Source organism: Xenopus laevis, chromosome 5S, assembly GCF_017654675.1.
Source record: "Xenopus laevis strain J_2021 chromosome 5S, Xenopus_laevis_v10.1, whole genome shotgun sequence".
NCBI lineage: Eukaryota > Metazoa > Chordata > Amphibia > Anura > Pipidae > Xenopus > Xenopus laevis.
The window spans coordinates 94,346,841-94,374,624 of record NC_054380.1 but is presented as its reverse complement, the minus strand read 5'-3'; positions in this window follow the sequence as shown (position 1 = coordinate 94,374,624).

Here is a 27,784-nt window from a genome sequence, read left to right as displayed (position 1 = left end):
CTGAGCATGTAAAGCTAAAAATGACTTTGGATAATTTTTCTGCATATATACCATTTCTAGTTTTGATATTTATATTTTCTTTCTTTCTAGCCAGACATTAAAATGTTCCATCAGTATTTAAATATTATAGAATGTTCAACAGTGTATTGTAGAATATGAATGTTTATGTTTTGTTATATAATCATTGGATTATATATTATAGTTGGATAACACCTGAACTGGCACTTATGTAACAGTGTAACAAACTGTAACCCACAGCACCTTAATACCCCTCTGAATTGTGTCTGTATGTTACCCTCCCATTTAGACTGTAAGCCCTATGGGGTAGGGTCCTCTAGCCTTTTGTTTCCTTGACACTGAGCACTTAATCTGCATTGTAATTATATTTTATATTTATGTGAATTGTATTCTAATAATGCACTTATTGTTACTTTTTATTCCAATGACCCCTTGTCTGTTACTACTGATTTATTGTTTTGTTGTACAGTGCTTTGCCCTCAAGGAGCGCTTTACAAATAAAAATATACATACATACATACATACATACATAATCTATACTAGAGTCTAGAATCTAGAATTAATGTGGTCACAAATACTGGGGTCACATAGGGGCACATTTACTTAGCTCGAGTGAATGATTAGAAGGAAAAAAACTTCGAATTTCGAAGGTTTTTTTTGGCTACTTCGACCATCGAATTGGCTACTTCAACCTTTTCGACTACGACTTCGAATCGAACAATTCAAACTAAAAATCGTTCGACTATTCGACCATTCGATAATCATAGTACTGTCTCTTTAAAAAAAAACTTCGACCACCTACTTTGCCACCTAAAACCTACCGAGCACTAATGTTAGCCTATGGGGAAGGTCCCCATAGGCTTTCCTAGCAATTTGTGATCGAAGGAAAATCTTTCGATCGATGAATTAAAATCCTTTGAATCGTTCGATTCGAAAGATTTAATCGATTTTTCCTTCGATCGAACGAATTGTGGTAAATCCTTTGACTTCGATATTCGAAGTCGAAGGATTTAACTTCGATGGTCGAATATCGAGGGTTAATTAACCCTCGATATTCGACCCATAGTAAATGTGCCCCATAGTGTATTTTGATGTATGTCACATTTTTATGTTTTTATTTTGACAAGCCATTATTTATTTCCATACAGCATCACTGTCAGAAGTAGTTTGAGGCCCACAATGAAATCTAGCAGAATGGGCCCATTCACTAAATAATAAGCTCCTCTCTCATCTTCTCATCCCTCACCTCCTGTGCCAAGTTTTTTCTACTGCCCTGTTTCCCTGCAGAATCTATGTCTATTGGGGTATTTTTCTGCAGCCATTTAGCCTTGTTATTTCCCCTGTCTTCCACTTTTTTTCTTCAACTTTTCTCCACTCACCAGGCTCACCAATCCCCTTTAATCAATAGTTTATTCACTTTTTTGCTTTTTTATATTTGGGATTACTTATCAAAATATATCAGATATTCAAACATACGTGTACTGTAGATTTGTATTCTTTTAATTGTAAGGAAGGGGAAGATGATGTAGCAATGTTGTTGTTTTCCACTCAGTAAATTGAAACTGTGAAGGACTTGAACAACCATTAGTTCAGGGGCCTTTCAGATGCAGGTATAGATGTGGGTTGGTGAGTCTGTGGATTTTATTTATACCCAATTTTACGCCTTTACATATTTTTTAAAAGGTGTTTATTTTGCACCTACCCACTTCTGATGTCATAATTTCAGGTTTAGGACAACAACACTTCCTGTGTGGTGGTGGGCAGCAGGTCAGGGATTGGGTTGCAGATAAAGCAGTTGTGGGTCTGATAACGTGTCCAACCGGGTAAGAATTCAGATTGAGGCGATTCCAGGAGCAGGTTGCGGGTTGCAATTCTCAAAAATTGGTCCTGCGCAGGACTCATTAAGGATTTATTTGGCATCAGCATGGTGCAATGCTAACTTAGTTAGCATTAATTGTAATGTACTGTTTTATTATTACAGAGGACAAAAAATAGAATTCATACCTGTATTACTTTGGTAATGTTCTGATTTAGGATCTGTGGGCAAAACAAATACAGCTTTTGTATACCCAAACTGTTATTCATAGGTAATTGCCTGCCACTGCTTGTGCTCATAAAGCTGCTCTTTCCACTGGCCCAGATGTAGAGTCTGCAGAATCAAGCCTTCAGCACACTTTAATTTGTTAAAAATGTGATGGACTACTCTATATTACAGCTGTCCTTTTTATTGCCTTTTCTAGGGTTTCCAGATCGAAAGCGATGGACTAACCATAAAGAAACAATTAATAAAAATATTAATAGAGTTTCTTTGAATTTTTTCTTTTTACATTGTTAAAAAGATGTTCGGCCAGGGTTTTTACAAACAACATGAACACATGCTTATTTTATTTTGGTGTCACGTGTACAGATCTCTTTCGTAATATCTAATGTCTGTCAGCAGTGGAATACATAACTATGATAACCTTACTTTTTATGTAAAGCATTTGCCAGTTTGGATTCAGTTTTGGGCTGGAGGAGCAACATAGATTTCGCTAGTTCCCAAACTGTGGAGGTCTCATGTGACTCTGTCATCTAACAATCCCTGGGTTTATGGCAGGTAAAATACAAAATAATGTTTTGGGCTTTTCAGTGACCTTGAATGCTCTCATGTCCCATGAAAACCAGAGTAGCTAGAAAAGCTATGTAAGATGTCTAAGTTCCTGTGCTATTTTACAAACTACACCAGTATCTGTGCAAGTTTACTGGGAATGTACTGTTGCCATAAACCTAAATAGACTTTGCCAATCCAGTTGGCACAAAAAGGAAAAATGGTGCGACTCCAGTGTATGAGCTTTTATAAAAAGCATATACATGGCTTTTACATTTTTTTATGCCAAACCGAAGGCTCTGTGTTGTTTTTAATATAGCTTTATATTTAATTTAAACCAAATTTTATATTTTATTGGTGTACAATCAACACACCCTTCATAGATATGTCCAAAACATTTTGTTGGGCTTGGCACATAAAAAGTGGAAAGAATTTTACCTATCTAATGAAGTTTTTACATATGATTTACAAAATATATGCATGTGCATTGAGTGGTAGTTTCTTTCTCAATTGCTGAATTGCTATTACCTACTTTGGGTTATCATAACTATAGGGGCACATTTACTTAGCTCGAGTGAAGGATTAGAATGAAAAATACTTTGAATTCAGAAGTGTTTTTGTGGCTACTTCGACCATCGAATTGGCTACTTCGACTACGAATTCGAATCGAATGATATATGTTACCTCTGCTTGGTACTGCCCACCTACATTTCCATTTAATTCTAAAAGTGAAGAGACGGGACCTTGAAATATGTACAATTTTTTTATATGCATCTCTCTGTCTTTTTGCATATATGTATGTGTGTGTCTCTCTCTCTTTCTCTCTCTCTCTCTCTCTCTCTCTCTCTCTGGGGCAAATTCACTAAGGCGCGAAGCGCCGAACGCTAGCGTTTTTTGCTCGCGTTCGGCATTTTCGCTACTGCGCAAATTCACTAACGAACGCTGGTGTAGTTTCGCTAGTGTTACTTCGTAACCTTACGCCAGGCGAATTTTCGCTAGCGACGAAACTACGCAAATTCCCTAACTTGCGCACTGTAGCGAACGCTACCTTTTATGCTAGACTTCCTTCGCCACCTCAGACCTGGCGAAGCGCAATAGAGTAGATAGGGATTGTTTCCAAAAAAGTCAAAAAATTTTCTAAGTCCCAAAAAACGCTCGCGTGTTTTCTACATGACGGGTGATAGGCTGAAAAAGATCAAAAATTTTTTGGGGCTCCCCTTCCTCCCCCCTACATTTCCTGACTCATGGCAACTTACCTAGACAGTGGGCACATGTGTAGGGCAAAATAAAATTTTTATTGGCTGATTTGAAGGTTTTCTAGGCATTTGTAGTGCAGATACGTGTTCCTCCATTGAAATTTGAATTTCGCGCCGTATGCAAATTAGCATTCGCTAGCGCAACTTCACTTTATATAGCGAAACAACGCTAGCGCAACTTCACAAACTTACGCTACCCCTGTGCGCAACTTCGCATTTTAGTGAATTTGCGGAGCGCTGGCGAAAATTCGCCTGGCGAAGTGCGGCGAAGAGCGGCGAAGTTGCGCCTGGCGCAACTTCGATTCTTAGTGAATTTGCCCCTCTCTCTCTCTGTCCATCTACTAAAGTTCATAAAAATTTTGTATAACCCATCGCCCATTATAGATGAGAGTATTCTTGCAACAAAATGAATGTTGCTCGCATGTTTAGTAAAGTGCAATGAGAAAATGTATCTTGCGTGGCATTAATTACGCAAGTGTAGCAGTTTGTTTCAAAGTTATTTCAGACGAATTGCAAATTTGCCATTCATTTAGGTTAACTGCATAATCTGCTTTAAATCTTGCAGATTTTTTTGGCACCACTTCCAACGGCCACACTAATGAATATATATATGAATGAGTTTATATAAAATAGTATTTATTACCATTTATATTAGTTACATAGTTAAGTTGGGTTGAAAAAAGACAAAGTCCATCAAGTTCAACCCCTCCAAATGAAAACCCAGCATCCATACACACACCCCTCCCTACTTTTAATTAAATTCTATATACCCATACCTATACTAACTATAGAGCTTAGTATCAAAAGAGCCTTTGATATTATGTCTGTCCAAAAAATCCAAAAAATATTGTTCTATTAAATATGCTTATTGGCCAATTACGTATCAGACATAAGTATTTTTCCCATTATATAAATTTTTCTCAATAAATTCAATAAAAATAAATGTATAGGTATCATTATTCCTCAGTGCAATCACTAATTTTCGCTGATTATGTTTAAAAAACAGACTATACTTTTTTACTAAACAATTTCTGTCTTTTTTTCATTTTCTGAATGGCGATAAAAATTGGCAACAATTTTGTCTATGTTTGGCAACAATTCTGGTGAAAATCTTTAGTATCATGAATGGGATAATAGGTGTTAATATTATGTTCACCAGAATATTTGCAATGACAGAAGTGCTTGCACTTCAGTATAATTGCTTTTGCGCATGTTATTTTATCGTTGCTTATCGCACCTTAGTAAATTGACGCCTTATTTATCAGCAATCTCTATGCACATTTGCTTTTACATTTTTTTCTGTGCTCTAAACTCTTGTCCTCAATCTTTCTCTATTTGTGTGTGCCTCTCAGTCTTTTTCTTTGTAGTGCTACTCTCAGTCTGTCTGTCACAGTATATGCTGAATGTGTCCTATATATGCACTGCAGTCTCTCTGCATCTCTCTCTCAATCTTTTTGTTTATTGTTTCCTTATTATTTTACTGTGTATCTCTTTGTGTACCAGTATCTAACTGTGGCACTGTGTGCCTTTTTTAATGAGACAATTGCATTCAGCTCTTCCAAAATCACTCTTCAGGAAGATCTAGAGAAAAACAAACAAAAAAACTGTATCTAATGATGTATGCATTGGGTTTGTGTGTGTATTTGTCCCTGCCCTTCACCTAAAACCGTAATGCTCAGGAAAAAAAGGTGCAAAATATATGCAGTATAAAGATTACTCAAATATTTTGTGAAGCTAGATTTAAAAAAATAATGAAAAATCAGAGTGTTTTTTTCTTAACTAGATCACTCAATATATATGAGAAAATTTTGAACATTTCCCTATCCCTAGTAAGTGTCTGTTAGGAGGGTAGAAATAACAGGGAGAAACTGTGTGTTCCAAATTTGATTACCATGCAGATGACAAGTTTGAACTGGATAATGCTTGTATCAAAAGGGTAATATATAGTGAATAAAGTACCCCCTCTTGTAAAATATAAGGATATTATTAGTTACCGAGGAGTTTCATGACCATATAAAAACACGAGGCCGAAGGCCGAGTGTTTTTATACAGGTCATGGAACTCCGAGGTAACTTCTAATATCCTCATATTTTACAACTGGGGGTACTTTATTTATTATAATACACAAATTTTAGTAAGTCATGTGACAGAAATGACATCACTACTCACCGTTTATAACTGATGACATCACTACTCACCGTTTATAAGGATATCATTTACAGGATATTCATGGCTTTTGTGTATTATTATATATAAAGTGTTTTTCCCGCTATCATTCCAGCAGGAGACATTCTACATTGCATATGTAAATGTAAAAGCTGCACGGAGGAGACATTTTGCTATTGTTATTCAGAGGTTGCTCCAGAGCAGATCTGTCCAGTTTCGCTGAAAAATTCCCGAAGAAGAATTTGTGAAAATTCACAAAGCACACTGATGTCAAATAACTTTTTTGGCAGGATTTCCGAATTGAGGAAATACCATCCTATCCACTGTGACTTTTTAAGCATACATACAGACTAGGGAATTGCAGTTTCTGTTGACACCTAAAAATTCTAATGTTGTGCTGGTGTCATCCTGTTTTTCAAAGTTAGATAACATTCAGATAACTATAAGTGGGCTGGTACACTGATTGCCTTTGTATGTACTGTATATATACTGTAATGGATATACTGCATGGATGCATTTGTAGCATTGCGTCTTTTTTAATTTTAATGTAAACCAAGTCATTATTCCAGAATAACCAAGAAAACAGTCCATATGATGATCAATTAGAAAGCCACAAAAAGTCGAAGCCATCCTGCCTAAACTAACTTATTAGATATGTATTACAGGTATGGGACCTGTTATCCAGAATGCTGGGGACCTGTTATCCAGAATGCTGGGGACCTGTGGTTTTCCGGATAACGGATCTTTCCGTAATTTGGGTCTTCATGCCTGAAGTCTACTAGAAATTAATTTAAACATTAAATAAACCCAATAGGCTGGTTTTGCTTCCAATAAGGATTAATTATATCTTAGTTTGGATCAAGTACAAGCTCCAGTTTTATTATTACAGAGAAACGGGAATTCATTTTTAAAAATTTGGATTATTTGGATAAAATGGAATCTATGGGAGACAGCCATTCCATAATTCGGAGCTTTCTGGATATCGGGTTTCCGGATAAGGGATCCTATACCTGTACAATACATTTATTAAACTGCAAATATAATTAACACATTGTGTTTTTACCTGAACAGTCACTTTTTTAATATACTCTGAATTTTGTAATAAATAGCATTAAAAATATTGCCCCCCCACCACTGAATGTACAGTATATACTCAATGGCGATTGATTATGAAATTCAGCAAGTTTAAAACATGAGTGTATATCTCTGTCTTGAAGTTTTTAAAAGGAGGTCGGGTCACGAATTAAATCCAGTGGCAAAACAAACAACTTTGCTTTTCCTGGGCTTGTGTACATTGAGCTGTACACACAATATACTTATATTTTATTTAATATAAAGGATGCTTGTGCATTTATTTTCAGTGAAGACAAGTGTAGAAACGTATGTGCAAAATAAAAAGCTTTGTCCTTGGAAATAAAAAATATATTAAGCTTCATCAGGGCAATGAATGTCTATCAATCATCCTTGTAATGTGTATGGATAATTAGCTATAGGCTTGCCTAATTACTTCCATGAAACTTGAGTTGTGACTCTTAGATTTCTGAAATATAGTCTGGGATGTATCTAGTAACAGTATGATTATCTCCAACCTGGGAAACAGTGTTTTATATGACTAGGACTGTTCAAAATGATTGAATCATATTATTTATTGGGAACTGCAGGGCAGGACTTTTAACCCTGTCATTACAAGAAACTGTTGCCACCCATTCACACCATCTTTAATGACACAACAGAGCCTGCAAAATAATGTGGCTGTGAAATAATATTAATAATAGGCTGTGAAACAACATAAGGCTTAAGGTCTTTCATTATTGTTGCATTCTATAAGCATTCAGATTTAACACTTTTAACAAGGTCAGTTTAACAAATTATATTGACACCTGTCCAAAACCTTGGCATTCCCTGCACATGACTATCACTGCACATTTGTAGTATCTTCTTGTCTGTAGGCTTCAACACTTGGGATAGTCCAACATACCAAGAAAACCCATAAATGGAAGTCATGGTATTATGTGTTCCATCACATTGCCCAAGAAACCCTGCACTAGAGCAAGCCCAAATCATCCATGACAATGGGACTCCTCAATTGACCCTTCACCTTCAGCCATCCCATTGAACTCCTTAGTTACACAGAGTAATGAAACACAAGGAGCCAGAAATGGTGAAAATGGCCACAGCATTTATTAACATTTTATCAAATAAATAGGACCTTGCCAGCCTCACCCCAAGGCAATATTCAAAGCCAGAATTCCATAAGGGATCACTACTATGCTCTGCCGCTCCTCACTTGAGACAGTACTATGTCATTATATCCACCACTGAGTATTAGGCTGTCTCTACCTACAGAGAGGATGGCCCCAAACTCTGCTATGAGCAGGAGCTGCATCTCCCACCATGAGAGAAGTTCAGCAGCCCTGCTGTCGGTCCGGAATCTGCAGTGTGTCGATGATAGGAAATCCAAGCAGGCTGTCACCTAGCACAACCAGTAGAAGCATCTGTATCAATCAAACCACTGTGCAGTCACAGGAGAGCACCTCCTTTCTCCCTCTTTTAAACTTACCTGTGCAGTACTCTGCAAGGTCCTACCACCACAACAAGCCCAACTGGAAACCTTCAGTTGGGTTCGTCCCCACCATAACTTTATAACTATTGGTTATTAGTTAATAAAACATAGAAAAAGAATGAAAACTAAATATTCACAAGATATCCAAGCATTTCCTTTTGTATCACACATTATGTACCACTGGATGGAATAAAATAAGCCATTAACCTTATGAAATATATATATATTTTTAATATCATAGGAATGCAAAACAGAACTAACTACATTCCTTCGTTGAAATATCTTTAAATTATCTATGACAATTTGCAATAGCCGACATAACCAGCTACCCCCCTGTGGATGTATAATTGTTGGACAGGTTATAGCAAGGTGAACTTCCAACTAGGTTGCCTGACATATCAGCCCAAATAGTTCACTACTAAGAACAGAATTAGAACAAAAAAAACAAAACCACTAAAAGCATTATATTGCTACAAATTACCATTTATTCTGCCCATGTGGTGAACTATGATGCTAAGATGGTAGGCAATTTGATTCCATCCCAGATAACAAACTTACCCTTCTGCTCTGGGGGCCCTCGGCTGCCCCTGTCAACTCTGAGGGTAGGGTCAACAACCACTTACCATGCTTCTTCCATAGAAGCTCTGTAAAGACCCCCCTCCAGCCATTTTTACCTGGCTCAGAGGGTAAGGTCAACCAACCACTTACCATGCTGGTCCCGTAGCTGCCCCTCCACTATGTGGAGACCCGCTTCGACAGCCCATCCACGATGTGGAGACTCGCTCCAACAGCCCAACCTTGCTGTGGAGGCTCGTTCTGACAGGCCAATCACGCTGTAGAGACTCGCTCTGACACTCTGTCCCGTGCTCTGACAGCCCAAACATTCTGTGGAGACCCGTGGTCCGACAGCCCCCATGCTGTGGAGCTTCGCGCTCCGACAGCCCTTCCATGCTGTGGAGACCCCATGCTCCAACAGCCCTTCCACGCTGTGGAGCTACATGCTCCAACAGCACTTCCACGCTTTGGAGCCTGTGCTCCAGCTGACTTCTGCCCGGACAATCAAAACTAGGCTCTATGAAAATAAAGGCTAGCATTGTGCCGGGAATTAAGTGATCAGCTTAAGTATAGTAAACCTAACTCTCTCCCTGGGTCACAAAGGGAAGCTGCAAAAGCAAGCCCATATGATATAATATTGGGGGCTGTTAATTCTATATACTTGCCCAGATACAGTGAACTGCCTCTAACCCCCAATAGCTATGCTAGCCGAGTGGCATGAAACTGCAAGCAACTTTGTGCTAAGTGTACGGTAGTATTATTACTATTATTTTTGTTTTTTGCAGGCGCTATGGATTTTATGGAAACTTAAATAATAAAGTGAAATTAACCCCTTACCCAGAGAGAATGCTTGCCAATAATCAAACGCCATGCCCCTTCCTGGACTACCTGGCATGCCAGCCACCAAGTGTAACCAGGCACCCATTTGTCACTACTCCTGCAGGACCCCTGCCCATCAAGAGCATGTCTAGCTACTCAGCCCAATAAACTCTGGCCATCGCCCCCCAAGGCAAGCATCCTGACATTGTTGCAAGCCACAGGCACTGCGAGAACTATTGTATGTTGGCATTGTCTGCTATATAAATATATATATATATATATATTCATACACATACACATACATACCGCATATGCACACACCCTTAAATACTGTAATCTACATCTGGTCCAAGCTACAATAAGCAGTCACTGCTTTATACTTACCCCTCGGTATCTGGAAACCTACTAGACATTCTCACAGAGAATTACTATATGTAGGTTCCATCTGCAGTAGCAGCGGATTGTCCTCTGAGCATAAGCTGAATCAGTAACTCAATAGAGCCCAGTAAAATAGAGTTCTGAATCTGATAGTAGGCTGCTGAATCAAGTAACTATATCTATAGAAATGCCATACAATGTGCTGATTTCTAAAAGCAATATCCAAAATATAGTGAATAAAGTACCCCCTTTTGTAAAATATAAGGATATTATAAGTTACCGAGGAGTTTCATGACCATATAAAAACACAAGGCCGAGTGTTTTTATACAGTTCATGGAACTCCGAGGTAACTTCTAATATCCTCATATTTTGCAACTGGGGGTACTTTATTTATTATAATACACAAGTTTGAGTCAGTCATGTGACAGAAATGACATCAGAACTCACCGTTTATAAGGATATAATTTACAAGATATTCATGGCTTTTGTGTATTATATTACTGTATTCATGCTTTGTCCTATTCCTGCTAAGCCCCATGGGATTTCTATATAATACAGAGGGTACCCTTTTGGGCCCAGGCTGCCTTCCATGCTGCCTGAGTGACTACAGTGTGATTGACTGCTGTAAAACAGCAAATAAACAGTAAGAGACTAACACCCCCCGAAGCTAGCAGTATAGTGAGGAGTGAATGTGTATATACTGCAGCTAATAATCTTATGTAAAAGAGAGAGCGCTGTCACATGTTCCATGATAAACTCACAGGGGGAACTGTCTTAACACAGCAGAAAGACTGAATGACAGTGTACAGCCTCTATAGGGTATGATGACACAGCAGCTGGAATGTTGTCCACATAAATATCAAATAAACTCAACAAAGCCCAGTAAATTTGTAGGTGAGACCCTAAAGACAGGCTGCTGAATCAAGTAACTATATCTCTAGAAATACTGTGCAATATGCAGACTTAATAAAGCAAAGCCCAAGCAAATAAATATATTCAGGCTTGCTCTACTCCCAAATGAGCCACATTGCCCTCTCTGTATATACTCTAAACAAACAGCAAGAAACTAACAGCTTCCCAAATAGTTCTACCCCCAAAGCCAGCAGTTTACTGAGGAGTTAATGTAAATATACTGCAGCTAATAACATTATATTACAGAGAGAGCCTCATAATATAACATTATATTACAGAGAGAGCCTCATATTTCTACCTGCTCAGAAGATAAGGAAGTAAACGGCTTCTTCCCCTGACATCACTTCCCTCTCTTTCTCCACCCCAGCCCAGCTTTCCCTGCCTTAACTCATTGCTTCTCACCCACTCACAGCTACATCTGATTCTGCCAATCTTTAAATATAAACCAGTGTAATCTGGCTGCTGGTCATTAGGATCCCTTGTCATGCAGTCCCTGCATTTATAGCTCCAGGGCTTTCCTTTATATCTAAAAACATTCCATTTATTAGTCTTTGTTCCAGTAATATGTAATACATTTTTCAGTTTTATGTTATTGCCCGTAACTGAGAGCCATTAGGGCAATGCTGTTACATCTTACCAGTAGGTAGTAGGAAAATGCACTTTTTTACTCTGTATCTCTGAATAAAGGTGCTACAAGAACCACTTGCTCTAAGGTGCGTCAAGTAGTGATGGGCAAATGTATTCACCAGGTGCGAATTCACAGCGAATTTCCACATTTCGCAGCCGGTGAATAAATTGCAAAACTGCAGCAAAAATTCCCCGGCGTCAAAGACTTTTGCCGCCATCGACAATCTCGACACCAGCGACAATTTAATGCAAGTCCATTGACTTCAATGCAATTGGACAAAATAGGCACGCGTCAAATTGTTGCTGGAGAAACTGGACAATTTTGCCTCAAGTGAACTATGAATTGGTTATACAAACTTCTTATGGGTTTGTGACTAAGAACCTTGACTAGGTAAAATGGTTTTTACCAATTTTTACCATTTTGCCTGATTGCTTACACTACAACTGTGAATTATAATATACATTTGAAAAGAAACCTCTAACATCTACTGCCTGACAAAGGATGATAGAGATTCAAAGAAACACCAGGAAGAAGAATGAATACGCTACACCACAAATTCTGAGGGGGCTCCAGACAAGTATTCTTGTTTAGGGGTATGTGCCTTAGATAGGCTAGAAAGGACAGGGCTTTGATTTGAGTAGGTGAATGTCAGTATTGGTGGGATTAGTATTCAGCTTCTTTAAAGTAGGGGCTTGTAACATTTGCATGGTTTGATTTCTGTGGGAACCAAACTGATTCTATGGGGCTGCATGTGTCCAACCTTTCACAAAGGTGATAAGCTATAATAACCAAGCTAGTGATTGATATTACTACACCCACACAAAGACACTGCTTTGAGGGTGAAGTCCACCATTGCTTACCCCAGGTGTATGCATTTCTTACTATGTGAGCTTTGAGTACATAGTAGTCTGAACTGCCACAGGAAAAACACATTACTACAACTCAATTCTTTTCACTATAAGATTCTTTCAGCAGTTGCCAAGTAAATGTTTGTTTGGCTAAGGTACTTTCCTCTGCAGGTACTCTAACTAACAGCATGCTGATCCCCACATGTGCAGCACATAACTGATAGATCTGAAATACTTTTGTAGAGAGAATGATAGTCCTGAGCAAATACAGAAATTCTGCCCAATTATTTGCATAACTTATTGAACAAGAAAATCAAGGGTTCCAAATGACATCCTCCTCATAAATCTGAGAATATATATATATTTTTTTTGCTTTATGCTTGTGCCATTTTTGACAGATTAAAGGCCTTACTGACTTCCTCACACCAAGTTTGCAGCCAAACTCATTGCAAAACCTTTTCTGCAACAAAATATTTGACAAAACTCCAGAGCAGGTGTTAAGGTTCAAAATGTGCAATTAAGATTTGCAATGCAATAAAAGCCTAATGAAGAATATTACATTGCGACAGGCAAATTTTTACTCGCAAAGTTTTATTTTATCACATTTCCCAATGGGAGGAATGTAATTAAAGTCGCAAAGAGAAAAACAATAACAAGAATTAAAATCTACATCTCGCAATGTAATATTGTTCCTTAAACTGTTATTGCATTGCAAATTTTAATTGCGCATTGCGAATTTTAATTGTGCTTGACGGTGTTGTAATCTTTTGGAGCAAACACAATGACTTTTTCAGGAAGTTTTATTACATTTACTGTGCATTGGTGCAAACTATAAAATTCGCAAACAGTCTTCCACTGTCGGAAGTGGTCGCTAAACAGTTTCCGGGTTTCGCAAAAGCTATATTAAATTTGCGAAAAGCAAAATTTGTTCGTGCAAAGGCATAACTTTTATTAGCGACTTTTATTACATTCCCCCATAAGTGTCTTACTGCTTTCAGTGCAGCGTAACTTCAGCTCTTTCTCATGCTGGATGCCCTGAATTTCTCAACTGGGTAATGTACACGTGATAGCTGGATGTTTTAATTGGGCCTACGTAGAATTGCTGCAGCTGCTCTAAACTGGTGCACATGCTGTTTGTTAACATTTCCTCTATGCCCCAAAGGCCTACAACTCAGTGACACCACTGTCGCCAGCACCCTGGCTATGAGTTCACTGTCCAGTCTCCTTGTCTCCACATTTCTATACGCTTCACTTTCCTGAGCCACTCTGAACTGGCGTCATCCATCTAGTCACAGCTCTCCAAGTTTGCCATGTGCAGTGACCCTACACTGACCCTGAACCATGATACAAACTATGGGATTGTAATTAATCTCTAATTACCCACAATACCTCAGCCCGCTGTTCAGAAGCATTCCCAAACAGTTCACTTAGCACTGGTCCATTCACAAGGCATGCAGCTAAATGCTTGATAAACGACAGCCAGGAAAGTGAAATGCATTTGGTGGAAATCAACCTGCATCCCTAAGGTTTTTTGCTGCTTTTACATTACAAAATGTCACTGTGTAAACGTTGAGATCTCTGTTGGACTGTGGGAAGGCAGTCGCTTGTGTGAAACATATAAACTTTCCTTGTGACCAATAAAATGAAAAACACCAGACTCAGTTTTCCTTTTCTTAACGGATGATGGTTGGCCACAGTTTTGCGAAACCAGTTAAAATATAACTTTTATTATGATAATTAAAATCCAAAACGCACCATCAAGTGACTATACACACTCACTGCGTATAACTGGACAAGTGGTGGACCACTTATAGTTAAACCATTGGTGCTGAACGTCAATAGGTATGGGTAGGACTACACAGGCGTTTTTGGCGTGATCCGACGCGCTGCGCAAAAACGCAGGCGTCAAGTCGGCTGCGACGGAAATAAGGTAAGATATGCAAATGTTGGATGAAGTCGCAGCGTTGATCTGATGCAACATGACTGTCGGATACAGATGCAGCGCACAGCGTCTGATTCCGACAGTGGTGTCGCGTCGGATCAATGCTGCAACACCATCCGAAAATTCATTCACTTACCTTATTTCCGTCACATGCGTTTTGACGCCTGCGTTTTTGCGCAGCGCGTCGGATCGCTCCAAAATCGTGTATGGAGTTCCTCCCTATATTTCACTTGGCGTGTCTCTAGCCAACAATCAGAAGCCCCTCTACCTTCTAATCTTCCCATATGGCACAATTCTGCCTATCAACGTATTGAGCAGTTCGGAACTTGTCTCACCACCCTGCACCTATGCCGCTCCCTACGTGTTTCGCCATTATCGGCTTCTTATGCCCCTGAAGAAGCCAGTTTTTTAAACATTCTTTATTTTTATGAAAAAAACATTTTTTGAATAGGAATGTTAAAATAACAAAAAAATTATAACAAACCACTATGTAATATTGTCATGGCAGCTAAGACATATGGTGATGTAGCAGTAATTTGAAAAAAAAGACAATTTTATATATATATATATATATGAGTTTATTTTGAATGAAAAATAAAACTAAAAATAACAAGTATATCTTTAATTACAAAATCCTGAATACCTCATGAAAGATTTGTCCATACCCCAAACTGAATCAAAATCCTAACTTGCATATGCAAATTAGTATCAGGCAGGGTTAAAGAGAGCTGCATGCACAGGGCACAGTTAAAAAATGTTTCATTTCCTTGTTTGTGTGACAAAAAGTCACATGATTTTAAGGATTCGGTTTGGCAGGCCGAATCCCAAACCGAATCCTGGAATCAGTGCATCCCTACTAATATTATTTATTCACAATCATAGAATCAGTTGAAATTTTTAAGTTGTGAGAAAAAACTGCTTATATTGGCTTAACGTTTTCCCGTAATAATTAAAATTGTAGATGTTTATTATTGATATAAATGCCTTGTTGTTACTTTTGTACTTGAGCGACATCTTAGCATTTTACTTCCATAAGTGTTCTCATAGCATGTTGCATATTTAACAGAATTCATAAACATTTTATCCAGAAATGGTTTTTAAACTAAGGTTAGGTTGCAAAGTGCACCCTACCCAATCCTCTTATCTCCACTGGTAAAGCAAGTAACCCACAGACGCATAAAATCTTAAAAACAATAAAGACATTGCAGTGTATAAGCCTCAACATATTTAATTACAATACAAATTACAAACATTCTTCAAGCTCTCCAGGTTTAATAACTGTTTTTTGTTTGTTTACTTGTTTCTTGTCTCTTTCCTTTTCCTTTGTTTCTATCACTAATTAGCAGACTTGAATAGGAAAGGAAGGGATGAATGAACAATCTATTAGGGCATTTAAGCATAAATGCATTATTGTTAAAGGAGAAGTGGAGTCCCATCTTGGATACAAATGAGTACAATACAGTGTTTTGTGTTTGTATTTTTCTTTGCAGCGAGATGCAAATTTGAGTTCTCTTCAGCTTCCCTGTCCTTTCTGGCAGACAGAGTGGAGTTCTCAAGATGGAGAAAAGTTTACAGAATATCGTACCACTTGCTATACAGTAAAAATGTCTAGTGACTTAACTGTATTGTAAATGCATGTGTGTTAAATATTCACATACACACAAACACAAAGGTGTTGTCTTTACAGTACATTTATTAGTGTTCTTTATAGGTAGCATGAAGAGAATGACAAGTATTTGACATTTTCTGCAGTGGTCTTTTTGTATGTCAGGAAACAACACTGAGGAGTAAATTTGGTTAATTTACAATTAACGGTTGAAAGAGTAGGTAAAAAAAATGCATGCACGTGTTTTTTTCTCTTGCAAATAATGTTAAGACACCAGTAGTGATGGGCGAATTTATTCGCCAGGCGCGAATTCGCAAATTATACGCCGTTTCGCGAATTTCGCGCGAAATTCGCAAATTTTTCGGCAAAGCGAAACGGCGCAAATTCGCCCATCACTAGACACCAGCTGTGCTTATTAGTGTGTGGCATAAGGCACAGCACATTACTTTACTTTATGTATACTCTGTCATGTGAAGCCTATTATGATGATATAAAATTTCAAAATGTTGTGCCAGTGTTCTTGCAGAGTTTGTAGTTAGTAGTACATGCAAAATTTTGCAGTGACTTTCAGCAAGCACAAGTACTCTGAATTCTGGGGGTGGGAGGTATAGGCAGGCACATAAGTGCTGGATATTTAAGGGGCAAAAAAGTGCTACTGCAGCATTAATATGCATAATGATGCCCTATACTTAACAGCTGCAATGTGCCACATGAAACTCTGTCAGGCACAAGCAGTGCAGCATACATTTAGGGGGTTATTTATTAAAGTCTGAATGCTATAAAATCCGAATTTTTAGTAGGAAAAAAATTTTTTTTTCGAGATTTATTATACCAAGAGGAATAAATCCAGAAATCTAACATCGCAGACCTGCCAAGGTTGTATATAAGTCATTGGGAGAAGTCCCTATCCTATTTGGAAGTTTCAGTGGTCTTCATTGAAATAAGCCCAAAAATCTGACTATTTCGGACTTTTTGGGCAAAAATCTGAAACATTCATGCTTTTTGGGAAGAAACCAGAAATAATTAGCAATTCAGAAAAAAAATTGTACGATTCAGATTTTCACTCAATTTTATTGAGTTGTCCACGATCCAACTAAATTGTGCTTTTTATTAAAAAATAAGGCCACATCTTGGATTCTAGTTTGGTCTGACTTTTTTAAATTACATACTCGGATTTTGATAAATAAGACTCAAATTGTCATAACTCTTTGGAAGAAAGAGTGCTAAAAAAGAACTAAGAATTGTGCTAAGAAAAGGCGAAGAATTGTGACAAAGGTTTCATATATAACTGGGTGACCTTTATAGTTTTACTTTCTTCTGCTGTATAGCTTTAAGGATAGCATTAGCAGAGGCAGACAAGTGTGAGCAAACCAAGACCCACTGCGTGAGAGTTGGGGTTGTCTATGGGATCACCATAAACTCAATAAATAATTTTTGCCACCAATATGGATTCATGCAGCTCAGTTATCATCAAGTATAAGTTAATGTTTTATTACAGAGAAAAAGAAATCATTTAAAGGAGGCCTGCCACCCAGACATAAAAAAAAGCTGTATAATAAATGTTATGACAAGGGAACTTCTCAATTGATCCTTAACTTTCAGCCATCCAACTGAACCCCATTGTTACATACCTTAATGAAACACCAGGAGCCATAAATGGGGTAATATGGCCATAGCATTTATTCACATGTTATCATATAAATAGGACCTTGCCAGCCTCACCCTTAGGCAATATTCAAAGCCATAAGAAATCACCACTATGCTCTATGCTGTTCCTCACTGAAGACTTGAGATCAGCACTATGTCATTATATCCACCACTGAGTATTAGGCTGCCTCTACCTACAGAGAGGATGGCTCCAAATCTGCTACCAGCTGCATCTCCTACCATGAGAGAAGTTAAGCAGCCCTGCTGGTGACCCTGAATCTGCGTGTCTTGATGGTAGGAAATCCAAGCAAGTTTACACTTAACATAGGTAGTAGTAGTGTTTGTATCAATCAACCCACCGTGCAGTCACAGGAGAGAACCTCCTTTCTCCCTCTTCTAAATTTTTTTCTTCTAAAACTTCTGGCAAGGTTCTACCGTTGCTGTGACAAATAAAACTTAAAATACATTATCATATAGCCACTGTTTTGATCCAGAGGAAGGCAAATACCAGTTAAAAACTTGTTCAAAAACATCAGCGATCAATCTTATATTGACTGCACCTCCTCTATGCCTTAGGCATAGAGGTGGGGCCTGCAATTACTTTCACTTTCCATTCTGCGCTTCCTAAGTTTCACTGCACTCCTCACATTCCCCCTCCCTCCTCGCCATCTATATGTGTAACCAGTGCTTGGGTATGGGTATCAGGTGCCCCATTCGGGCACATAAACAGGGTCAGACTGGACTGGCAGAACACCGGAAAACTCAGCCCAGACCCACTCCCTATGACAGCCTGAGCTTAACTGCTTAACTGCTTTGTTTCCTGGTCTCCCCTCCACCCAAACGCGGTCACATGAAGTTGCATGGGGGTGGGATGGGGAATGGAGGGGGATTTGCAGCTTGGGGGTCAGGCTTGTGGGGGTGGAGGGGGGCCCAGGGTGGTGTGTGGACCCCTAATGCTGTATACATGATTTTGGCATTATGCAAAGCTTGTCTTAATAACAGTGTCCACAAAATGCCAACTGCCTGCTTGCTGTGACTGTGAATTCCAAGACTAAAGAAACAAAATTTAAAAAATGTTTATAGTGTGAAGTGAAGTTTATCTTGTCTGACTAAGAACATAAAATAGAATTTGAAATTATCCCCTTTAAAAAAAAAATAAATCTGAATTATTTACCCAAAATGGAGGTTAGGTCCTCCTTGCAATCCCGAACTTTCTGGATAATGCGTTTTCGGATAAGGAATCCCATAGCAAAAATGGTTCTGCAGTCAGCAGGTCCTAAAAACAGTTTTTTATTTACTGTCTACGATTTTAAATATATATATACAGCATAATTAACCAACCAGTATGTCCAGACCCAGTCCTTTCAGCTGGTTTCTTTAGTGCAGCACCTAAACTCATAATTAACATTTACTGGTGCTGCTCCAACAGGCTTTGTGTCAGTAAGGAATAAAGCAACAATGTGGGACTGTGAGCTTCTGCAGCGTGGGCTCACATTGTGTATTATTTTCTCTTTTTACTTTTGACACAGTGCAATAGTCTGGATCTTAAATAGGGAAAAACAAAAACTCACACTGTTTAATAGAGTGGGAGGAGAAGACATTCCCATGATTTCCCTGTACCTGATGAGAAGATGCAAACGTGTGACTCACACCACTCCTGTATTAAGCTCCGATCATGTGCTGTGCTAACAGTAAGAGAACGGTATGGTGTGATTCTTTTATTTAAGGAGCTGGTTTCACAAGGCTACATAATAGCAGCTTATACACTCTTCCCTACGCTTCTCAATTATTTTCCCATCTTGGAGTCTTACTTTGCCACTTCAGTTTCTTCAGGTATAGATTTCTTTTACAGTGTGCTTTTTTAATTATTATTGTTGAGGGCATGCGGTGATAGTATTTATTTTGTTCATAATGGCCCATTTTAAAGATTTTTTTTTTTGCATCCAGATATAAAGGTAGATGGTGTATTGCTGTGTAGAAAAAAGAGGCTTTCTCTTTCCTCCCATGTGGGAGACATCAAGTAGAAGTCAACCATCTTATTTGCAAGTTTTGATGTGTTCATGTCAGAACCTTTCTTTATGTGTTCCAGGTGCAATTACAAATAAATAATATGTTCATGTACTACAACATACAGTACATGTCCTGCCTTTTAATTATTCTACTTCTCTAATTCAGTGTTTGTTTTACCCACATCTGCACAATATGTACGTCTGTCAGATTTAGATTAGTAAAAGTGTTAAGAGACGGTGTTCAGTATTATTTAGAAAGCAACTAATTAGGGCTCATTTACAATGTACCATTGAAGAAAGAGATTGCAATAGGCCATTTTTCTAAACTTTGCACTCTGCGTGCTGCATTGTACAGGTATGGGATCTGTTATCTGGAAAACCCATTATCCAGAAATCTCCAAATTATGGAATGTCTCCCATAGACTCCATTTTATTCAAACAATCCAAATTTTTAAAAATGATTTCCTTTTTCTCTGTAATAATAAAACAGTAGCTTGTACTTGATCCAAACTGAGATATAATTAATTCTTATTGGAAGCAAAGCCAGCCTATTGGGTTTATTTAAAGTTTACATGATTTTCTAGTAGACTTAAGGTATGAAGTTCCAAATTACGGAAAGATCAGTTATCCGGAATACTCCAAGTCCCGACCATTCTAGATAACAGATCCCATACCTGTAGTACATTTTGAAAGCCGTATGCACCTTTAATTGAATGTCTGCATTAGGCAGTCCTCAATCCAAGAGGCACTTAGGCGCCCACCCAACCGCACCCAAACTTGCCTATAATTTAGATGCTAGCTACATCTCCTGATGCTGCAACCTGCTCCTTGCAGCTTAACCTGGGGTGCATGCTCTTCATAAGTGAGCAGGAGCACACACTTTTGTGACTTAGTGCTCTGGGGAATTGTAAATGACCTTTACTGGCTATTCCTTAGTTACATAGTTTATTTGGATTGAAATAAAAGGCAAATCTGTTGTTGCCAAAGACCATGTCAAATTCTTTTGAATGGGACTTTTTAACTCATTTACTAACAAAGCAGAGGCTAGAGCTAATTCTTGCCAAGTGTATAATCACTGTCATATTTCTGCTACGGTAGAATGAGGCTGCTTTGTGTTTTCAGGTACCTGTCCTTGATATGATTTGATGTGTCTTGTGGTCTGTGTCTGCCTGGCCAGGGACAGGTTGCAGGTTTTATCATGTATTGCAATAAAGCCTTCTCATATCTCTAACTCGTTCCAGGGTCTGCTTATAATGTTGCCTCTATAAACCCCAATACTACCATATATCCTATAGGTTTCATATTCTGAGTTTCTTCTTTCATGATATTTTCCTAGACCCCTTATCCGAGTGCTGGTACTTGCCACAGTCCCTTTTTTTTATAGTTCTTGTTTTTTGGCAGGTTTGCCTTGGGACCTGGTCATGCTGTCTTAACAGACTTGCAGAGTAAATCAGAAGCTAATAAAAACATAATTTCCTAAAACTATTTCATTTTAAGATGACAAATATCACCTCACTATTTTCCCATGGTTTATTCAAACTAAAAAGTAACATTCCGTGACATTTTTTTCAGAGATTATTCATTATATAAGTCCCTGCATCAGAAGAGTTTACAATCTAAGGTCCTTATCACTTTCACACACTCTATGGTAAATTTTTATAAGGGGCCAATTAAGCTTCCTTTAAGTACCCAGAGGAAACCCATGGAAGACAAGAAGAACGCTTTGTACATACAGTAATGTCATAGCTGGAATTGAACCCTAAGAACCCTAGTACCTTTTTGCAAACTTCATCTGTCTGATTATGTTTTGATAAATGCCATGCTCTCCTTTTTTTCTTTCTTTACACATTAGGAGACGGATATTGAGCAGTGAGCATCCCCAATGCAACATTTTAATCTATTTGTTGTTCTTATCTCTATTTTTACATACTCTGGTCTATTTCCTAAGCTATATCCTTTTATTGCTTTTATCATACAACGCTAATATCTTATATAGAGTATTTACAAGGTCCTGTCTAGGGATGTGTCAAAGTTCTATTCTCTATAGTCATTCAAGGTCATAGATATATTCCCTAGAGAGGTCTCTCTCTGTTTAAATTCAAGGTGAGAGTCGCCTCACTAGTACTCAAGGTCTTAACTCCATTCACTAGTCAATGTCATAGCTCCATTTAAATCACATATTCTTTGCCACTATTCTATTTGCTAAAGTCATTGGTAATACAAATGTGTTCAATTCATTTGATAAATAATTGGAAAGCTATATGACCCCTGGCGTAGGGTTGCACGAGGACAAATAGAATTTCCCAATTGTTCCAGTAGAAGAGAAATGCTATTTTAAGGTAACTATTTGCTCTAGATAACTTTTCTATGCAACCTGAATTAATTATTATTAGCTAAATGAATCCATAATTGTAGAAAAATAATCATATTGGGTTTACTTCAGGGCCTATTTATCAAAGGTCGAGGGTCGATGTTAAAAAAACTTCGAACTTCAAATTCAAAAAGACCGAATGGAGGTCGAAGTTTTTTGGGGGTTGAAGTGGGCCGAATTCGGCCTACTTCAAATCGTATGATCGTACTTCGAATCGTACAATCATATTTCGATCGTTCTTCGATTCGAAGTTTTTTTAACTTCGACCTTCGATCTCCCAAACTCCCCCAATTGCCTCCAGACAGGTTGTAGGAGGTCCCCCATAGGCTAAAACAGCACTTCGGCAGCTTTTAGGTGGCGAATGGTCGAAGTCAAAGTTTTAAAGAGACAGTAGTTCAAAAACATTTGACCTTCGAATTTCGAAGTTTTATCAAATTCGAATCGAAGTATGACTATTCCCTAGTCGAAGTATACAAAAAATAGCTTGAAATTCAAAGTTTTTCTCTTCAAAACTTCACCTCGACCTTTGATAAATCTGCCCCTTAATGTTTACTTTTTCTTTTAGGTATGGATAAGATTCATTATCCAGAAAACCTCAGGTCCCAAGCATTCAGGATAATAGAGCCTATACCTGTATTTATTCAGCTGCAACATTGTTCCAAAGTGCAGAGAATGTAAACAGACATACGGAAAATGCTTTTAATGGCAATTTTATTTACAGTTTAATTGCAAACCATTGAAAATATACAAAAAAATGATATTAGAATGAATTTAACATCAACAACAATATATTCTTCTTGTAATCATGCAGTTTCCTTTTTACAAAGCCCCCTATAATGTTTAGTCTTAAAATGTAATACTCCCCAAATACCCTGGCAAATTAAATTACAGATGTTCTTCCATTTCTATTCTTTTTTAAGAGGTTAATATCCAAAGTACATACGCTTAAACAGCCATAACTTGTGTTCCTCTTCCTTGTTTGGCTTCTTATAGCAGATGTTTTACATAATACAGTTATGAAATCAGAAGTTTGTATGAACAATCTGTGCTTGATATTTATATGATTTTATGTTTCTATAACTTGATACCCTGTTATAATTATAGAATTTAAGTTGTAGCACATAGCAAGGGTCTTGATGTATTAGTGTTTTATTTGCTAATCTGAAAGTGAGTGGGTGCATTAGTAAAAAATTAAAAAAAAAGTATTCATTGCTTCTCTGTTGCTTTTGTGCTGAACCTTCAGTAAATTCGTGACTTTTATTAGTTTATACGCTTAAACAGCCATAACTTGTGTTCCTCTTCCTTGTTTGGCTTCTTATAGCAGATGTTTTACATAATACAGTTATGAAATCAGAAGTTTGTATGAACAATCTGTGCTTGATATTTATATGATTTTATGTTTCTATAACTTGATACCCTGTTATAATTATAGAATTTAAGTTGTAGCACATAGCAAGGGTCTTGATGTATTAGTGTTTTATTTGCTAATCTGAAAGTGAGTGGGTGCATTAGTAAAAAATTTAAAAAAAAGTATTCATTGCTTCTCTGTTGCTTTTGTGCTGAACCTTCAGTAAATTCGTGACTTTTATTAGTTTATAATATTTGCTGTTGTACATCTAACAGCTTCTTGGACTTTCCTCCATTCAGATGCTCCAAGATAATTAGAAATACTGAAGTGGGATGCAACAATCGAAAATAAAATATTATGCAAAATAACAGCAGGTGAACTCTGCATTGAAAGGTTACAGCATAAATACAATAGGAGTGATGTCAAAATTGAGGTAGGAGCGAATGATTACATTTTGGAAAATGAATATAGAATAAAAGAAATGAGAACTCATCTACGTATGAATAAGCAAATAGGGCATGAGCAAAAATAGTAGGCAAAATACGTTTCACATAAAGAATATAACAAGGTGCCATGAAATAACATTCAACTAAGAAAAACAAACATAATGAAGACATTGTAGTTGCTACAAAAGAGACAATAATGCATGAATGAATGAAAACTAGCCAATACATTTTTCACAAATTTACCAACAAAAAGGGGGTGTTGGTGTAACAACAATAACAGAAGGCACTCTGTAAAACAACCTGTTAATAACAGAAAATTATATCTAAGATAAGTGCACTAGGAAACCAAGCTTATCTTGATACACGCCAGGTATGTGGAGTGAAGTATGTAGCTTGGCCCTGCACATGCACAACTGGATTGCACTGGCTGGATGAAAAGTGCAGCCCCATCTACATGTGTTGGTAGGTTTAAGAGCTTGAGCACTACAAAACAGACTTTCTGGGTATATACAAAGAGGTGGTTGTATGAGAATTATCTTTTGACTTACTGATCCACCTGTGCCGTTGTATGTGAAGAAAACACACACTGCAAGTGGTTTAAAATAACGTACGTAATGTACATTTAGGTACAGTATGTCAACCCAACAAAAATGATTGCTCAGACTTTTGAAATGATATAAGCGAACAAGCTGATTTACTAACCTGTCTTTTGCAACATTGTTTAAAAAATAACCAGGAGTAAAGCAAATGCAGCTTTCAATAGCAATTGTTTCTACAAATGACTTTAGAAGCACTGAAATGTTTAATAAATGTATATTAGAAAGTTGATTACAATTATGTTTTTTTTATTAGGTAAATATTGATAATTGGGGTTGACTTGCCATTTAAAGGGATGGTTCACCTTTAATATAACTTATAGTTTCCTACAGAATTGCCAGTTGTTTAGAGAGGTTCTCTCTGCAGCTCTCATATGACATAATTAGGAGGTAAAATGCTTTCAAAACATTGTTAGCGTCATTACAAATTGTAAGGAGGGAACAATAATTTATCTGAACCAAGATTATATAAAATGTCTCCTTAAAGCAAAATTATCTAAACAAAAAATTCTATTTAAACTCCTCCTAGCAAGTTACTAGACCTGTTCACTACATTACCCATAAAATACATGCTAGAAGAAACTTAATCCCAGAAATGGACATTTCCTCAGCAACTCATATGAAGCACTGTATAGGTTCCAATGTAATAAATATACACAGGAATATGAATTTGCATAGGTTTCCAACTGAGGAGAGTTTGCTTCCTTATATGGAGAGATGGTAAGCTGGAATTCTCAAATCAAAAACAGAACTTAAGCATTTTCTAATGTGTTCCAACAAATGATGATAATTCTTAACTACTATAACAAGGTCAAATGTATGTTGTTCATGTCAGGTGAGTGCGATGGCATTGTTTTGCTTGATATGGGTTAAACATGACAACTGTCCACAAAGGATTCACCTTTACTTGTTCAGATGTCAGACAGATGAGTGTGGGTCGATTTTATTTATCTGGAGTAATTGTAGCTGTCTTACTAAATATAGCGAATGTCGCGCTATCTACATATAGCTCAGTAATGCTTGTTATTTTCTTTTCCAGAAAGTCTTTGAACAGTATAATAATTATGACTGTAGTAAGGCACACATCCAAGAAAAGATGGAACTCCTTTATGAAGCTGCCTTGCTAAGCAGTGCTTTAAAAGAAACACAATTTAACATTCATGAAATCATTGTGTAGAATAGATGTTAAGCATACTGCTTAGTGCTTAGCATCAGTCTTGTTGTGCTTAACATGCCTAAGCTATAGCAGCAAGTACTGAGAGTGAGGTTCTATGTACACTGTTAAAAGCACTGTAACACCTGCCTCTAACCACCCATTAAGTCCAGGGTCCAGTTTCAGATTATTTTCCACCATCTGAACAGCTTGCAGTTGAAAAACAATGAAAACTTGTCTAAACCGTCAATCAAATCGATTCACCCAACAGAACTACCCCTCTCAACAAGACTTGGCAATCTATGTTTAGAAGAAAGAGACAAATGTTTACAAGAAGAGGTAAGGAAGTAATTTAAGTCACATTTTACCAACACCTTCTTGTGTGTCTTCAATGGAACAGCTCACAGTTGAAAAGCAATGGAAGCTTATAAGTTTATGACTACTGTGGGAGGCACTGCCAGAAGCGGAATGGAGCTATACAGTCTACCCAACAAACAAATCTGTTCTGCTTTCAGAGGAATAAACAATCATTTTGTTGCCTATGTTATTCGCCAGTGATGAGCAAATTATTTTGCCAGGCAGGGATTTGCAGCGAAACAAAAAAGTCGCCAAGACAAAATTGTTGCGTAGTAAGAAAAAAGTCGCCTTAAGAAAAAACGCCTATTGACTTTAATGCGTTTGGACAAAAAAGTCGTCAAGAAAAAAAAGTTGCCACAAGAAAAATGCCCAATGATTTTAACGCAATTGGAGTGAGAAAAAATTGTTGCGGACGTAAAAAAAATGTTGGTACCTATTGACTACCATACTTTTCTCCAAATTTTCGACATTTCGCACATTTTTCGGCGAAGCAAAATGGGATAGATTCACTCATCACTATTATTTGCTATTGAATGATACTTTTTGAAAACCATACTGTGAATAAACAGGGTGCCTATCATAGTAAAATTGTTTCCAAAATGCTGGTTGGGGAAGAGGCAGAATTTTGTTCGTAATATATTCCTACTGATGCCATCTTGGGAAAAAAGAGAGCATCCCAGGTTGCTTATTATGCCCTTTTGTGTATATAGGATTGACATACAGTAGGATTGGGGGAGGAATCCTCCGATCTTTCATCACACACATGCACATAATGTGCAGGCCAGCAGATGTGCCTGACCAAACAAGGCCGTATGCACGGGAATCTCTCTCCCGGTGCGGACAACTCACTAATGTAATAAAAGTCTCAAAGAGCAAAACAATTTGCACAAATAAGAATATAAATTCGCATTTCGCAATATAATACTCTTCCTTAAACCGTTATTGCATTTTGAATTATAATTGTGCATTGCGAATTGTATTTGTGCATTGCCCACTTTTAAGTGCTTGAAGTAATTGTAATCATTTGGTGCAAACCTAACAAACTTTAAGAAGTTTTATAACATTCACTAGCACTGGCTCAACTATAAAATTTGCAAACCTTCTTCCACTGTCGGAAGTGGTCGCTAAACAGTTTCCAGATTCGCAAAAGCTATATTAAATTCACCCAAAGGCATAACTTTTTGCATTTTTTCAGTTACTGACTTTTATTACATAAAGAGTATTTTCTGGTCCAAATAGTATAGTTCCCACAAACCGGTGTACATGCTCTATTAGAGGGAAGCAATTTTACTATGATAGGTGCACTTTAAATTTATGGTATTAAAATATTATAATTGTGTCAGTTTATTGAATCATATCTGTTTAACTCCACATATAAGTAAGAAGTAATGCTAATTATGCTTCGTTAGATACTATATGTTACAACTGTTCTTCATAGGAAAAAAGTTTATATGTTGTTAATTTCTTCTAAACACAACACACAGACAGATCCTTAGGCAACTCTCTATCAAAGAAGGGCAGCGGGGCATCCCCCACCCCTAAGAGGTACAATTTAGGGATCATCGGGATGTGAAGTCT